This window comes from Hevea brasiliensis, chromosome 2 (genome assembly GCF_030052815.1).
Source record: "Hevea brasiliensis isolate MT/VB/25A 57/8 chromosome 2, ASM3005281v1, whole genome shotgun sequence".
NCBI classification, from domain to species: Eukaryota; Viridiplantae; Streptophyta; class Magnoliopsida; order Malpighiales; family Euphorbiaceae; genus Hevea; species Hevea brasiliensis.
In genome coordinates, this window is record NC_079494.1 from 76758677 (window position 1) to 76775750 (window position 17074).

Genomic DNA, 17074 nt, shown 5'->3' on the forward strand with positions numbered 1-17074 from the left:
TCATTTCGTCTGAAGAATTTGACTGCAATACTGGGAACTATTGACCTACCTCCAATTCATCCATAGCATTAGATATCTTCTCCTTCTGATCAACATTAAGATTTGCAAACTGCAGTAATGAAGACCGCATAGTAAAACTAGAAAAGAAGTAATAATAACAATTTAGTTTCATCATGTTCTAAAGAAGGCTTTCTTGATACTTATAGTTGTCTCGTTAGTCTTCCTCTATGGTAAGCAAGTATTCACGCAATTCACAAGCTCGAGAATCAAAACAAATTATAAGTATTGTCGGATTTATTTCTTGAAACGTTAGTCTGATGTTCTGTTTTCATTAAATTTTGTCATGTTGTGGAAAAATTCTGACTTACCAATTAAAAGTTTCCAAGTTGATTGGGAAGGGGAATTTCAAGCAAATGGAAGCTTTCAAAGAATTTCATGTCCACATACCCCGAAGAGAAATGTCAAAACTTTACCACATGATTGCTAACATGTCAAATTAAAATATAGTAAAAGAATCACATTTACTCATGCATGATTTAATACAGAAAAACAAAACTAACAACTGTTACCAAAATGGACAGATTTGAGTAATGATTTTGTAAAAAAGGTTCCCATATTAATCTACAATTAATTTGACAAATCTAACAATACTAACCTAATCTAGACATCTAGAAGGCATATCAGAAAAATTAACAATTCAAAACAAGCAATCTATGACATTGAAATAAATTTTATAAAATTAGGTTAGATAAACAAGCAATCAGATGTGAACTCCAACTTGAAAAAGTCATAAAAAAATTAAAGAAAATGCTTTTTTTTTTTTTCAGTTTTTTTTCTTCTAGTCATTCAAAAGGCTATTCCACATGGAAACAACCCAGTGAATCCATTAAAAATATTTCCTAACCTAAATTCTAATAATTACATAATGAAAATGCAGGAGCCATAAAAGGGACAAATTACAACAAAAAGAGACTTCAGGTGCCATTCAGAGACATACCTTTGATTAGATTGGATCTCCTTGGAATTGAAATAGATAGGGGATGCTTGTATCATAACAACTAACTATTTATACATAAGTGAATGCATAAGCATGTCAAAAAATATAAAATATAAAATGTAGATAATATTAAAATTATAAAAATAACCAATATCTAACTCATAGATTAGTTAACCTGACTGAAGCTCGTCCAGCAGGAAAGAAAAAGACAACCGGCCTTGATCCCCTATACAGATACACTGACCTCTATTAATTAATGTAAAAAATAAGTAAATAATTGAAGAAGTAAGATAACTGTCCTAAGATTATGTCAAAATTTTGACAGAGTTTTGATACACGTATTTTATATAGGCATTTTAGGCTTATTTTGCATTCATTTCGCCTCTTAATTTTAGTATTTTATAGCATTTTCGTCTTTAGTTTAGTTAATTTGTTAATTTTAGTATTTTATATTTGAATTTTTGAAATTTTTATTTTTTTTATTAGGCTTTAAGATGATTTAAAGATAAAAAGGTTCAAGTGGAGATCATTTGGTGTAATTTGAAAGCTTAAAGGGATGAAAAGTTTGAATAAATTTGAGAGACAAAATTTTTCCTGAGATTCTACACTAGACAGTGTTACATGTCATGTGCAGCAAGAAGAAAATCATTTGGTAGGCAGCAATTTTCAAATGAACTGACATCAAGCATGTTATTTTGTCTGATGCAACAAGGGAAAATTTTAGAAAGGCAACAATTTTCAGACAAACTGACATGCAACATGATACTTTGTCCAACACAATAAAGGGAAAATTTTAGAGAATTAGCAATTTTCAGACAAAGTCACATGCCCTATGTTGATTATTATGTTGCTTCAGCTTAACTTCTGTTCTTCACCAACATGGAGCATGTTGAAATACGTTGAAACCAACATGGGCCATGTTGACTGGTGAGACAATAGTACTGACTAGGACCTTTTTTACATCTCAACACTTTTATACCTTTTAAGCTTAGTTCTTTTTAGCATATTCTAGGGTAGATTTTTGGGAGACATATAAATACATAATTTTCTCCTCTTAACAAAAAGAACAAGAAGGCAAAACAAGTAAATAGGAATAAAAATAATAAGGAGGAAGAGAGAGAAAATAAAAAGGAGAAGAGGAAATGCCATTTTTTACCAGGATCTATAACAAGTGACGTCCAGCTGTAGATTTTCTCGGATTTGGGGCTTCTTCACCTAGGTTTTTCCACTCTTAGCTCCATTTTATGTTTCTTTCATTTATTTTATCATTTTTCCTTGTAAATATCGCTACGAATGAGTAGATTTAAAAGATTTTAGAGTTGGGTTGCAATGTTTTAAATTAATTTATGGATTTATGATTTTTAATTCATTCCTATTAGACCTAGGTGTCTTAACCCATGTTTTGATGATAATAAATAATTAGTGTGCTACTAATATACTTTGGAAGTGTTTGTGTTGAGTTTGTAGGTTCTAGATTTAAAATTGCCAAATTGCTTCAAATCAAGATTAAGTAAGAGCAACATAAGGAAGCAAACATTTATGGGAACCTATAATGTAACTTTTATTTATTTTATATATTGTAAATCTCATTTTATTAATTATGTTGGCTCAAGTCTAGGTGGTACTAAGATTATCTTGTTCAATTTAGTTTTCACCTAATTTTTTATCAAGGGAAAATTAAATAAATTTTTCAAAAATGCAAAATTAATTTTGAAAAGTATTTTAGTTGCAAAATACATTGAATTAGCTTTTCAATGGTTCAAATGGATCAAAACTCCAAGCTCGGATTAAAAAGTAATGAGTTTTTTAAACTCTTAATTTCTTAGTGTCTTTACTTATAACTTTTTCTTGACCAAGGGGGGACTAAAATGAAAATTTCACATTTGAGAAATATAAATTTGTTTTTGAAAGTATTTTCATTGAAAATTTTATCAAATTAGCTTTCCAACGGTTCAAACGGATCGAAAATCCGAGTTCCGGTCAAAAAGTTATAAGCTCTCCATTGTACTGCCGAATGCCACAAATTTCTTTTCTTATATTGGTAGCACGGGAAGTAGGAAAATACTTCTCCAAAAATATCTGCTTCATCCCATTCCATGAGTTGACAGATCCGAAAGGAAGGTAATACAACGAATCCTTCGCTGTGCCTTCCAGTGAGAAAGGGAAATCTCGAAGCTTAATTTGATCCTCTGAAACTCCTTGAGGTTTCATGCTGGAACACACAACATGAAATTCTTTTAAATGCTTATGTGGATCCTCACCTGCAAGACCATGAAACTTAGGCAACAAATAGATTATTCCAGATTTCAACTCAAAAGCAACATTTAAAGCAGAGTATTGGATACACAAAGGCTGTTAGTTTAGATCAGGAGCAGCCAACTCTTTCAAAGTCCTAGCAGCCATGATTTCATTTTCAGAATTTGAATCCAAATCCGAATCCAAACTTAACTCCCTTGGAGATTGGACTCCTTCAGATGTACTCAGAATTTGCTTAGCCTGCTTAGCCAATTTTCTCAATTGTTTAGTTGTTTTCTCTACTTTTGGATTAAAGATCAACTCACCAGATTGAGAAATTCTTGTCATATACAAAAAGAATTCAAAGTAAAAAAAAAATGTCTCAAAACCCTAGAAAACGATGGAATTTGGCCTCAAGAGGGTGGGGCCAAAAAATCCTATGGATTTATTGGTCTTGATCAGAACGTCGTTTCCTTTAAAATAGGTATGGGCCGCCCTCAAAATTCAACCAAACTTCTTGATGAATAGTAACATCATGAAATTTTTTTTTTGAAAACCTAAAAACAGCAGCAACTCACAAACAAAATTAATAACAGAATATCCTAACACTAAAAAAAAAAATCCAATAAATTTCAGTCCCCGGCCACGGCGCTAAAATTCTTGATGGGTGTCGAGTCCACTAGAAATTAAATTAACTGAAATTACCAATTATGAAATATTTTCTACAGTAAGTGGTAAATCCAGGTTGAACCCTAGAGACTGAATTATTAAATTTCGTGCACTTGTGTAATGGAAAAAGAAACAAAGGTTGGGGGGGGGGGAGGGGTTAATTCGCAATCCGAAGAAGAAATCAAAAATCTAAAATTAAGATCTAAAATTAAATAAGAAACTCTCGAATTAAACAAACTTCAGTCCAAGGTAATTCAAATTCCAATGTATTGATTTGATCATAGATAAAAGAAATACAATTATCTCTTATTGAATACTTAACATAGACTTACCAAACAGTAAGGTAAAATCCCTAACTTCCTTATACTCATCAATTCGAGCCCAGCATTCTTGTTGACTCTAATTATTAACTGAATTGGTATTAAGCAATCCTCATCAAATTAATAACTGCTTTAAGAATAGGAAGTAGTTAAGCTGAACAACAATTTATTAAGTATAAATCATTTAATTCACCCTATTGTTTTCTTAGGTTATTATCGAAAACTAGGATCATAATCAATAAAACCTAATTGCTACTAATGTTCAATCTTACACAACAATTAGGGATTATGAAGATGAACTAGCAATTGACCACATCAAACAATTAACTAATAGGCATTTTTAGCAAATTATTCAATAGATCAAAGACAATGAAATCAGAAAACAATAGATATTCAAAAAGATATAAATTAAATTAAGAACCTGATCTCACAAATTATGCAAAAGAACTTAAATCCCTTGAACTGAATTAAAAACTTAGCCACTCATGTTCATGGCTTACAGAAAATTAAAGAAGAAAATTGAATAAATCTAGAATGTGAATGGAGAACGAAAGTCTAATTCTCCTTAAGAGGCTGCTGCTTCTTTTATTTATAATAAATGGCCTAGAGTTAGGTTTAAGAGTCTTTCTCTCTATCAAAAACTGCAACTAGAGTAAAATGAGGAAACTGATTGTCGACGGATACACGGCCCGTGTATCACTACATGGCCAAGGGTCGTGTAACTTACTGGAGCTGAATGGGTATGTCTTGCATTGGCACAGAAGGTTAAACGGGTCTCCAGGATTTACACGGGTCAAGTTACATGGCCCGTGTACTTTGTTTCTTCCTCGATTCTCTGGATTTCTTCTGGCAGAATGTTACACGGGTCTGTGGTTGTGCTTACACGACCCATGTACTTTGTATCAATAACGCTTCTCAATCCTTCACCCTTTTCAAGCTTCCTTCCACACTTCTACGCTCTGGGACTTACCAAAACCCTGAAAAATGCAGCAAGAGTCAAATTAATGTAAATGCTGAAAATTTATCCATTTAACACAATTATTTCAATAACTCTTTAAACATATGCCTAATAGATAATTATACTTTAATCAACTGAATTAGGCATAAATATATCCTAGAAACACTAAATATGAAGGGAGTAAAATTAATAAATTATGCACTTATCAGGCGCCAAGTTGAATTAATGATTGGTGAGAAAGCTAATAATGAAACCCCACTAGTGCTACACATGAGAGGCTTGCGGAAAAATGAAAACCCTACATAGATAATCTATTATTAATATTTTAATGCCTACATATTAAAAAATAGATGATTTAGTACTTATAATTTATTTTCATCAACAGTATTTCCAATTTAAATGGAATATATTTTAGTCAAAGCTTTTTGCCATGTTGTAATAAGAGAGAATATTATAATTCCTAAATTACCTTTTTCCTCTCCCTCCCTGTTTCTTTCCCTATCTTTTCATCTCTCTCTCCCTTCATATTTTTATTTCTCTCCCTCAATCTCTCATCCAAATCATATAAATCAAGTAATTAACAGAAAATTGTTTTTAGGTGCAAACTCATCCAAATCATTCAAATTGTCATCATCATCATCGAATGCTACACTATATAGGAATAAATGGGTATATTCTTCTAAGTTAAAATAGAGTGAGAAAAAAAGAGGAAAGAGAAAGGCCATCAATGAATGCTACATCTTAGGTGGTCTTGTCAGTTGCCATGTTTGAATCTAGTGGTCTTGCCACATTTGAATCCAGTTTCTTGCCACATCTGAATATGGTGACTTTGCCACATCTGAATCAAGTAGCTCTACCATAAAAATAAACTTCCCTTAACTCTAAATTTATATGTATAGGCTTCAGGTTTAGAAAAGAAGGAAGATAGCTTAATGATGTAATGTCATAGCTAAATTTTGGAGATTAAAAGAGGATTTACGTTTAATAGTTTTAAGGAAAATGAGGGTTGGAAGAGCTAGATATAGTAAATTATGGAATTATGTGTAGTTGGTGGCCAAGCATCAATGAGAACCATAAGGGTATTATAATAGTGTATGTAGAAAATCAAAAGTATGTAAATAAGAGATAGTAATCTATCTAAGGTTATATTTAGCATGATGTTGATTAAGTCAAATTATATAAACATTTAATATTAACATTCATTGCATTTTGTTGCATTTAGTCTCCTTTCATGTTTATTTTTATGTGTTTTCATTATTATTTTAGAAAACATGTTAATCCAATTTAATTCATTGATTTTTATATTTTATCAGGTATTTTTATGTGGTTCTAGAATCAAAGATGAGTTTGAAAGAGATTTAGAGGTCAAAACGTGAAGAATGCAGGGCCAGAAGTAGTACACAGGCCATGCAACTTGCCCCGTGTAACTTCTTAGACCCCATGCAACTCTCTGGACTGAAGAAAATTTGAAAAATGAAGTGGCAGAAAGTTACACAGGGCGTGTATTACTACACGGCCTGTGTAAAGTCCCCTAACAACAATTCTCATGCAGCTTTTCTTGCTTCCAACCCTGATCCGGATAGACTTCTAATGCTTCTAGGACTCTAAAATTAGGGTTTTTACACCAAATATAAATATAACAAGTCAAGAATTGAGAAGAGGAGCCAATTTACATTCAATGATGCACATCAACCTCAAGGGAGGCAAGGGAGAAACAAGATCTGCAAGATTGCTAGAAAGGATTTTTAGCTGAAGTTCCAAAAGTCCAAGGCTGCAACTCTCCTTCTGGGTTCTTTCACTCTATATTCTTCTCATATCTTCTCTTTATCTTTTTATAAATTTGATTATAAAACTCACCATGTGTGAGTAGTCTCTTTATTCTAGGGTTAGGATGTAGCACTCTCAATTTAATTATGGATCTGGTTTGATTTTATTTAATACATTGGGAATTTTATTCTTTGATTCAATCTCTTGTGTTCCTAATGCTTGCTATGTGTTGGTACCCACCTAGCTATGATCTAAGATACTAATTGAAGAACTGAAATGTGAAGATTAGTATTAGAAAATCAGATTTTTAAACTTAGAAAATCTGACCTAGAGATAGGCTGATGACCTTTGTGGAGTTCCAAAATTAATCAAGGATCTTAAAGGGTTTTAATTAATTTAATTGCCACTAAAGTAGGGTTTAGGTTAATTAAAATACACCTTGAGTACTTTGAGAGATGACTTAAGATAACTTAGGATTAATTTCCATCAAAGTAATAATCTCCCAATTATTGAATAAATTATATTAATTTTATAATTGATTGAAGTGCGAACCCCTAGCTCTAGAATATTCTCATCCATTAGTATTTTAGTTTAGATAATTGTTTTAGACTTTATATCTTTTAGCTTAGATTTAATTATTATTTCTCTATAACTCGATTGTCTAGATAATTAAAATCACTATAGTTTGGTACTCAACACGGTCCTCATGGGAATGATACTCTACTCATCACTTTATTAATGATACTCTACTCATCACTTAATTACTTGTTAGCAATCCATGCACTTGCGGTAGTTGTAAAACCTGCAAACAAATTTCTGACGTCGTTGCCAGGGATCGATGCTTGATATCAAACGATTAGTAATTTGATTACTCTAGACATTCTTATTTCTTTTATAGTTTATTTCTTGTCTAATTTTATTTTTACTTGTTTTTCTTGTGAGGTACATTGAGATGTTTCATCAAGAAGTCTTCACAAGTTTTATTCAATAACACAATAAACCATTTTACAATGCTTGGAGAAGATTCAATGAATTGGTAAAGCAATTTACCAATCATTGTCTTTCAAATTATGAACTCACTCTCAATTTCTACAATGGTCTGGATGAAGTGACAAGAAATTGGGTAGATTATGGAGCTTAGGCTACCGGTGATCACGTTCTTCAAAGAAACCATGAGGATGTCATTCACTTATTGAATGACATTACAGATTTTGATTACCAATGGCATTGGGATCCTTCACTGCAAGGTTGGAGCCACCAATAGCCCCCACACACCTATCAACCTAATATTTCACACCAACCATTCGAGCTGCAATTAGAGAATAAAGTGGGACTTGAAGAGGTTGTAGCTCCATTGAAAAATTTTGACAATCTAATGGTAAACAATGAGCTATCACTTTATGGGGAGGAATCAAACGAACAAGATTGGGAAAATGAAGAAGCTTCATGGGAATTTGAACCTATAAAAGAAGTTGAGCCTCAATAATAAAATTCCTATGAAGATGACTTACCAGTAGAGTTCCACAAGAGCAGAAGTTACTTGAAGAAGAAATTGAACTTAAAGTTGAAGAAAATAACTCCTTTATTATTGGTGGGTCATTGGAAGAGTGCTTACATGAAGACAAATCAAAGATGAAGGTGGTGGATGAAGAAATAGATAAGACTATCAATCTGAGTTCATTAATGATTCTTACACATACACCACCAGAAGACCCCTTTCTATCATGGACACCTCCTGCATCATTGCATGTCCTCCATGAGCTAAAGCAATCCTCTTCCCAAGCATATCACTCTAAGCTATGTGTTGTTTGCTCTACGTGCAATCATGTTTCAGATCTTGCCAATATTGAGGGTACCACTAATCAAGACCCATATGTGGTGATACATGACAACTACTATGGGCAAAAACCACTTTTTGATTAGTAATTTTAAAAGGGGTCAAGCTAATTACCTTAAATTAGAACTTCTTGGGAGACAACCCAAGTTTTAAATTTAATCTTTGAATTTGTCTATTTCTTTTATTTTATCACCCTCCCAAACTTGATTTTGATGTTTGTTCACTTTAGAGGTTCAAGAAACACTTAAAAGGTGCAATGGAGATCAAACTCACAAATCTTCAAGGGAAGACACGCTTCAAGGGGGAGTATTCTATGTCCATTAGTTTTTCCTTATTATTACATTTTTTATGTTACTCTTGACCTGATTGTGATATCTTGATGACATTGAGGACAATGTCAAATTTGAGTTTGGGGGTACATTTCATGCATTGCATTTCATATATTATATTTCATCACCTTATTATGTCTATATTATATTTGTGTATTAAAAATCCAGAAATTTTTTACAAATTTTGAAAATTCTGGACTTTTTCAAAAAGCTTTTAACTTATAAGTATAACTAAAACCTAGATGAGCTAATGATTGGACTCGTTGGGAAAGAGGAATGAATGTAACTAAATGGGAAAAAAGGCTTCAATATGTTGTTTGTGAAAAACTTAATCCCCTAAGTGGAGTTAAACTAGTTAAACCCCTTCATAGCCATTAATCTATCACATAGAACTTGCAAAATTAGGAGAATTTTTTTTGAAATACAAGCAAACCTAAAAATGCCTCACCAACTCTAGAACATATCTCTTAGACCTATCGAGGCGAAATCCTAGCATATGCTTGATGAAGAGATGATTAAGGCATTCTTTAATATAGCCTCACTAAGCCTTAGCCATTTTTAATTAAAATATATATCCCTTGCAGCCAACTTGAAGCCTGTATTTGTCCCTTAGAATTTATTGCTTACCCATATTATTTACCTAGCCCCTAGCCTAAACACGTACCCGACCCTTTTGAGGAAGCTAAATGCATAAGTAAAAAGTATATTAGGTGCCAAAAAAAAAATGAGGAGATGATGTAGAACTCAAGAAAGAGTGCAAGTGTGCAATTGAAATCAAAGAAAAATTTGCCTTTTCAACCCAACAAAACCAATGAGTTTGGGGGAGAGGAAAAAAGGGACATAAATTAAAAAAGAAAGAGAAGAAGAAGAAGAAGAAGAAGAAGAAGAAGAAGAAGAAGAAGAAGAAGAAGAAGTCCCGAGATAAGTATCATGAAAGTATGCTTGGCACTATAAAAACCAAAAGCCCCTCCTGTCCATATAAAACCAGTAGTATAAACTTGGTATACTTAGTATTCTGTACATAAAAGCTATCCTCACATTTGCACTCCTTAAAACCCTTTATTGGTAACCAAATCATTATTTCTTAGCCTATTACAACCCTGTTAAAGACCTTTTGATCTTTTGAAAAGTGTATGCTACATTAGTGGAGATAGAGAATTGAGATATGCCTATGGAGTTGGAATTAAATCAAACTCATCACAACTATCCAAAATAGAGGCAAATTTTGGGGAGTAAGCGTTTCTCAAGTCTATCCTGATAAAATAAGTTATTTGTGACTTATTAATGGCCTTGTGTAGAGGAATAATTAGTTAAAATACCATAACGGGGGTGAGCTTATAGCAAGCAACTGTTAAGGTCCCTATGCCTTGAAAGTAGGAATTTGTATAAAGGTTAAAGAGTGTCCAATTATGTGCAAGTTAAGTTTTTTATTATGTTTCTAAGTACCCTAACGAGTTTTATAAAGTTTTATTTTGCTTGAGGACAAGCAAAGATTTGAGTTTGGGGGTATTTGATTAAGTCAAATTATATAGACATTTAATGTTAACATTCATTGCATTTTATTGACATTTAATCTCCTTTCGTGTTTATTTTTATGTGTTTTCATTATTATTTTAGAAAACATGTTAATCCAACTTAATTCATTTTTTTTTATATTTTATCAGGTATTTTTATGTGGTTCTAGAATCAAAGATGAGTTTGAAAGAGATTTAGAGGTCAAAACGTGAAGAATACAGGGCCAGAAGTAGTACACGGGTCGTGCAACCTGCCCCATGCAACTTCCTGGTGAAGGAGTGGAAGCGTGAATAAAGGGCATTAGAACCTTAAATTTCAAAAATTATTTCGAAGGTTACATGCACCATACCAAGTGTCTTATGATCCTAATCAATTTCTAATGCCCAATTGCATGCCAAAACACATTTTAGCATGCATTAAAATTTCATTTGCCATTAAAGATTGTGAATTAACATTTAATTCAATTAAACCCTAACTAAAAGAGGGATTTTTAGGTACTAACCTCTTGATGCACAATTGAAGCCTCTTAGGATGTTCTTAGGACCCCAAATATTATCCCTCTAGTTTGTCCACCACAAGTACACACCAAAGATGCAATGGCAGCCCCTAGATTGGCTTCTCAAGCCTTGTCAACCAATTTTGAGATGGGGTTTATACTTTATGAAGGTTGTATGAATGTATTGGGTGTTAGAAACACTTTCTAATAATTTTAATTCAAGAGAAAATCATAGTTTTTCCCTTGAATCAATTGAGAAATTGAAGAGGAGAGGGATAGACAAAGTTGCCATCCAACTTGAGAGAAAAGAGAGAGGAGTAGGTTTTTTCTTTATTACTTTTCTTTATATACTTAGGTCAAACCCTCATTAACTCCCTTGCCACATGTCATCACAAGATCCCATCTTGTTATTGTTTGATTTAATCCTATGAAGCCAAGTGTCAAGCTCCATTTAAATCATGACATGTGGCCTTACATCATAGGAAGACAAGTGGCAAGATCATATGGTGCCATGTGTCACCATCTCATGGTGCCACATGTCACCATGTGAAAAGACCAATTTGCCTTTACTTTTTAATTTGAGTTCTCAACCCAAAATTATAATTTCTCCTCTTTAAATCAATTTATATCAAATATAAATTAATTAATTAATTAATCTCTATTAATTAATTTCTCATAATTAAATTCGTATTTAATCAAATTAAATATAAATTTAATTTATACTATACATCCAATAACCTAGATTTGGTTTTAAGTCATGCTAGGGACTTTGCAATCTTATTGCAAACCAAACCTCTTTAATTAATTAATTAAACTCTTTAATTAATCAATTAAATCACATTTTAAATGGTGATTAGCTTGTGTAGATGTGTGACTTACTAGGCTCATTACTTATTGGCAATGAGAAATGATATTAACTCTTAATATTATTAGAACTTTTTCTTACCGTAAATGATTTCTCTAAATCATTTCAGGCATCTCATAAACCATGGTTGATACCTAGCATAGTATGCCATGGCCACCCAATCAGTAATAAGGAATACCTTAAATGAACCTTTAATCATATGTTACCATGCATAGAATCTCTCCGTTACAAAATCCCAATTCGAGCTGGAGTCATGGTTAATGTCAAACCCCATTTACTATGAACATTATGTTCTCTTTTAATTCCAATTCTTGATTAATTAGATTTTCTTATCAGAAACTCTTTTTTGACTAAATCTGTCTGTCCTAGCCAGGAATTTAAAACATCAAGAACAATTAAATGAACATAGGATTTTATCTCTATTTACTTAGGGTAACAGATTCCATCTTGATCAACACCTATTGCCATATATAACTAGTAGGAGCCAACACATGCCTATATACCCATACACAGTACAAGTATATGAAAGTAGTATCAAACTCAAACCACCTATATACAAGATAACTGTGTTATCTCAGGTCTAAAGATTATATGCACTGATATGATATATGACAATGCATTGACAAGAGTAAACTCCATGTGCTTGTCATAAGCGTTACTAGTTCGGCTTACTTATCATGTATAAGTGCTTATCATGTTTGTTATGTGGCATGAGACTCACCACTCTATCTTATTTATATCTCTTATAAATACCTTGGGAACAAACATGATTACAGTCTTTCTGGATAAGTCATGTCCTCTGTGAAGTATCATCGATTGTGAATCAATTTATGATACTTTGTTCTAGATATACTGTCACTCATATTCTTAACAACTTAAGAATAGAATTTCTAACAAAATATCAATGGACCCTTTCAATTACACATAAATATATTATGTAAATGAAAAAGTGAAATTGCTTTTTTATTAATAAAATATGTACAAGATACATACAAAATAATATGCTCTAGGGCATACTACTAACACCTGGACTCCGTGCAACTCTCTAGATTGAAGAAAATTTGAAAAACGAAGTGGCAGAAAGTTACACGGGGCGTGTATCACTACACGGCCCATGTAAAGTCCCCTAACAACAATTCTAATGCGGCTTTTCTTGCTTCTAACCTGACCCAGATGGACTCCTAATACTTCTAGGACTTTGAAATTAGGGTTTTTACACCATATATAAATATAACATGTCAAGAATTGAGAAGAGGAGCCAATTTACTTTCAAGGATCTACATCAATCTCAAGGGAGGTAAGGGAGAAACAAGATTTGCAAAATTGCTAGAAGGAATTTTCAACTGAAGTTCCAAAAGTCCAAGGCTGCAACTCTCCTTCTGGGTTCTTTCACTCTATATTCTTCTCATATCTTCTCTTTATCTTTTTATAAACTTGACTGTAAAACTCATAATGTGTGAGTAGTCTCTTTATTCTAGGGTTAGGGATGTAGCACTCTTAATTTTATTATGGATCTGGTGTGATTTTATTTAATACATTGGGAATTTTATTCTTTGATTCAATCTCTTGTGTTCCTAATGCATGCTATGTGTTGGTACCCACCTAGCTATGATCTAAGATACTAATTGAAGAACTGAAAGGTAAAGATTAGTACTAGAAAATCAGGATTTTGAATCTAGGAAATCTGACCTAAAGATAGGCTGATGACCTTTGTAGAGTTCCAAAATTAATCAAGGATCTTAAAGGATTTTAATAAATTTAACCACCACGAAAGTAGGGTTTATGTTAATTAAAATACACCTTGAGTGCTTTGAGAGAAGAATTAAGATAATTTAGGATTAATTTCCATCAAAGTAATAATCTCCCAATTATTGAATGAATTAGATTGATTTTACAATTGATTGAAGTGCAAACCCCTAGCTCTAGAATATTCTCATCCATTAGTATTTTAGTATAGACAATTGTTTTAGACTTTATTTCTTTTACCTTAGATTTAATTATTATTTCTCTATAACTCGATCATCTAGATAATTAAAATCATTATAGTTTGGTACTCAACACGGTCCTCGTGGGAACGATACTCTACTTATCACTTTATTACTTATTAGCGATCCGTGCACTTGCGGTGGTTGTAAAATCTGCAAACAAATGTTACAAAAATTATAATGTAATCATGATTATATTATATATTTAATTACTTTATTTGGTAATATAAAAAGTTTGATGTAATAAAATGACAATTACATAATATAATCAATTATACTTAAAATAATGTAATAATCACTGCATATAAAAATAAATGTGATCGATTATTTGTTTTAATTTTTTTATTTATTATCATCATTATTACAATAAATAAATTAATTAATTAATCACTGCAACTACTATAACGTATTATTAATACTATAGATAAATTAAATATTAAAATCAAAATTATTATTATATTATATTAATTATATTTTTATTTTACAATCAAATATAAGAATATAATGACAATTACATTACATTACAATTTTGATTGTATTACATTACACTTTATCAAATACAACCTAAGTGTAATAAGAATATGACTAAGAATTTAGATAAGTTATAACAATGATTAAATTGAGTTGAATTGAATTGGTGTCCTTGTGTGGAATAAGTTTCCGTTGCATGATTTATGGCTTCGTCATAGTGAAAAAGGATTGTTCCATCACTGATATGCTACAGAGACTTTAATTTTGACAAAAATGGAGTATTAATCCAACGGACATGATAATAAGCAATAACTGCCAATAGTTATTATTTTGATCTTACATTACGATTAATGAACAAGCTGGCCTTATATCCAAGTATGATTATGTTTGCAACGTCAGAGTGATCAAATGAATTATTTTAGACAGAAACTTGATAAATTAACAGTGGCATTAGATATGAAAGTCGTGGGGGATTATTTGAATTTGTAAATGATTAGCTTAAGCACTATAAAAAATAATCAGTGTTAGAAGAAAGAATACAAGTAATAAAGGAAAGGACTGTGTATTTGTCTGTGTCTTATTTACAGAGATATTACATCTATTTATACATGAGAATATGAGCTAATTTAGACAAGAATAATAATTGTTGTAATTATGCTACACAAATCTCCTGTAATCATGCTAATTGCTGTAATTATGCTAACACCCCCCCTCAAACTCAAGGTGGTAGCATAGGTGCCAACTTGAGTTTTCTTAAGAGATCCTGAAAGCGAGCGGGAGGATGCGTTTTGGTGAATATATCAGCGATTTGGCTGACAGAGGAGACAGGAATCAAACATATGGTGCTATGAGCAACATGATGACGTATAAAATGACAATCAATTTCAATGTGTTTGGTACGCTCATGAAATACATCATTATGAGAAATCTGTATGGCACTTCTATTATCGCAATGAAGCATTGTGACTGAAGAATGAGTGACACCCAAATCAGTTAATAACCACCGTAACCAAAGTAATTCAGATGTAGCATCAGGAAGAGCATGATATTCAGATTCTGTGCTAAAACGTGCAACAACAGTTTGCTTTTTGCTACGCCAAGAGATAAGAGAAATACCCAAGAAGAAACAATAACCAGTTGTAGAGTGACGATCTGTCAGATCACCAACCCAATCAGCATCAGAGTAGCTAGATAATACTAGGGAGGAGGTAGCGGAAAAGTGCAAATCATGAAAAAGAGTGCCTTTGATATAACGAAGGATTCGAAGTACTGCAGAGAAATGAGTTGAGCGAGGAGCAGACATAAATTGGCTGACCAGATGAACAACATATGAAATATCAGGTCGAGTAACTGTGAGATAAACAAGACTCTCGATAAGCTGTCGATATAAAGTAGGATCATCAAGAGGAGTGCCATCAAGAGGTGTAAGTTTGCAATTGAGCTCCAATGGGGTTGATACTGTTTTGCTATCAGTGAAGCCTACTCGAGAAAGTAAGTCGGATGCATACTTTGCTTGAGATAGATAATAGCGATCAAAATTTTAAGAAACTTCAAGACCCAAAAAGTAGCTGAGAGAACCCGGGTCTTTCATTTCAAAATGCTGATTGAGATAATGTTGTAACTCTGAAATACCAGATGAATCATCTCCTGTTATTATCATATCATCAACATAAAGCAACAGAAGAACAATACCACTGTCAGTTCAGCAAGTGAATAATGCAGAATCATGTGGACTAGAGAGAAAACCAAGTTGAGCAAGAGTGGAACTAAATTTTGGCAAACCAGGCCCTAGGAGCTTGTTTTAATCCATATAAGGCTCGTCAAAGTTTGCAAGCCTTATGAGGAGAATGATAACCAGGAGGAGGATGCATATAAACCTCTTCTGTTAAATCACCATGAAGAAAATCATTTTTGACATCCATATGGAAAAGTTTCCATTTACGAACTGCAGCAATAGCTAAGAGGCTGCGAATAGATGTTAATCGGGCCACTGGAGCAAAAGTTTCTTCATAGTCGATCCCATACTCTTGAGTGTACCCTTTGGCTACTAAGCGAGCTTTGTAGCATTCAATAGTTCCATCAGAACGGGTCTTGATTTTGTAAATCCATTTGCAACCAATTGGGGTTTTGTTGGGTGGAAGATCAAATAGATCCCAAGTATGAGTTTTCTCTAAAGCCTGAAGTTCGTCAGTCATAGCTTGCTGCCAAAGAGGGTCAGTACTTGCCTCATGATAAGAACGAGGTTCATGAAGGGTTGCAATAGTAGAGTAACAGTGAAAATCAGAAAGATAATGAGGAGTTTCTCTTACACGGGTAGAACGACGAAGAGTAGTGCTAGGAGGAGATGCAGGCGCAGTCTTTGGATCAACAATCAAGTGCGATTCAACAGGTGTGTAGTTGGGCTAATATTGAGCACATCACAATCACCTAGATCAGGACTTGGAAACAGCTCTTTGAAGGAGTCAGTGAAAAATAAAGAGTCAGTTGTAGACCCTTAATTTGTGATGAGTATGTGCATTGAGGCCGTGGGAAACCCGATGATGAAAAATTATATGACTGTAAGATATAATTGAAGGCATGGAGCTGAATTATTAATTCCGTGGCATGATCTTGAAAAAAATAAAAATAAT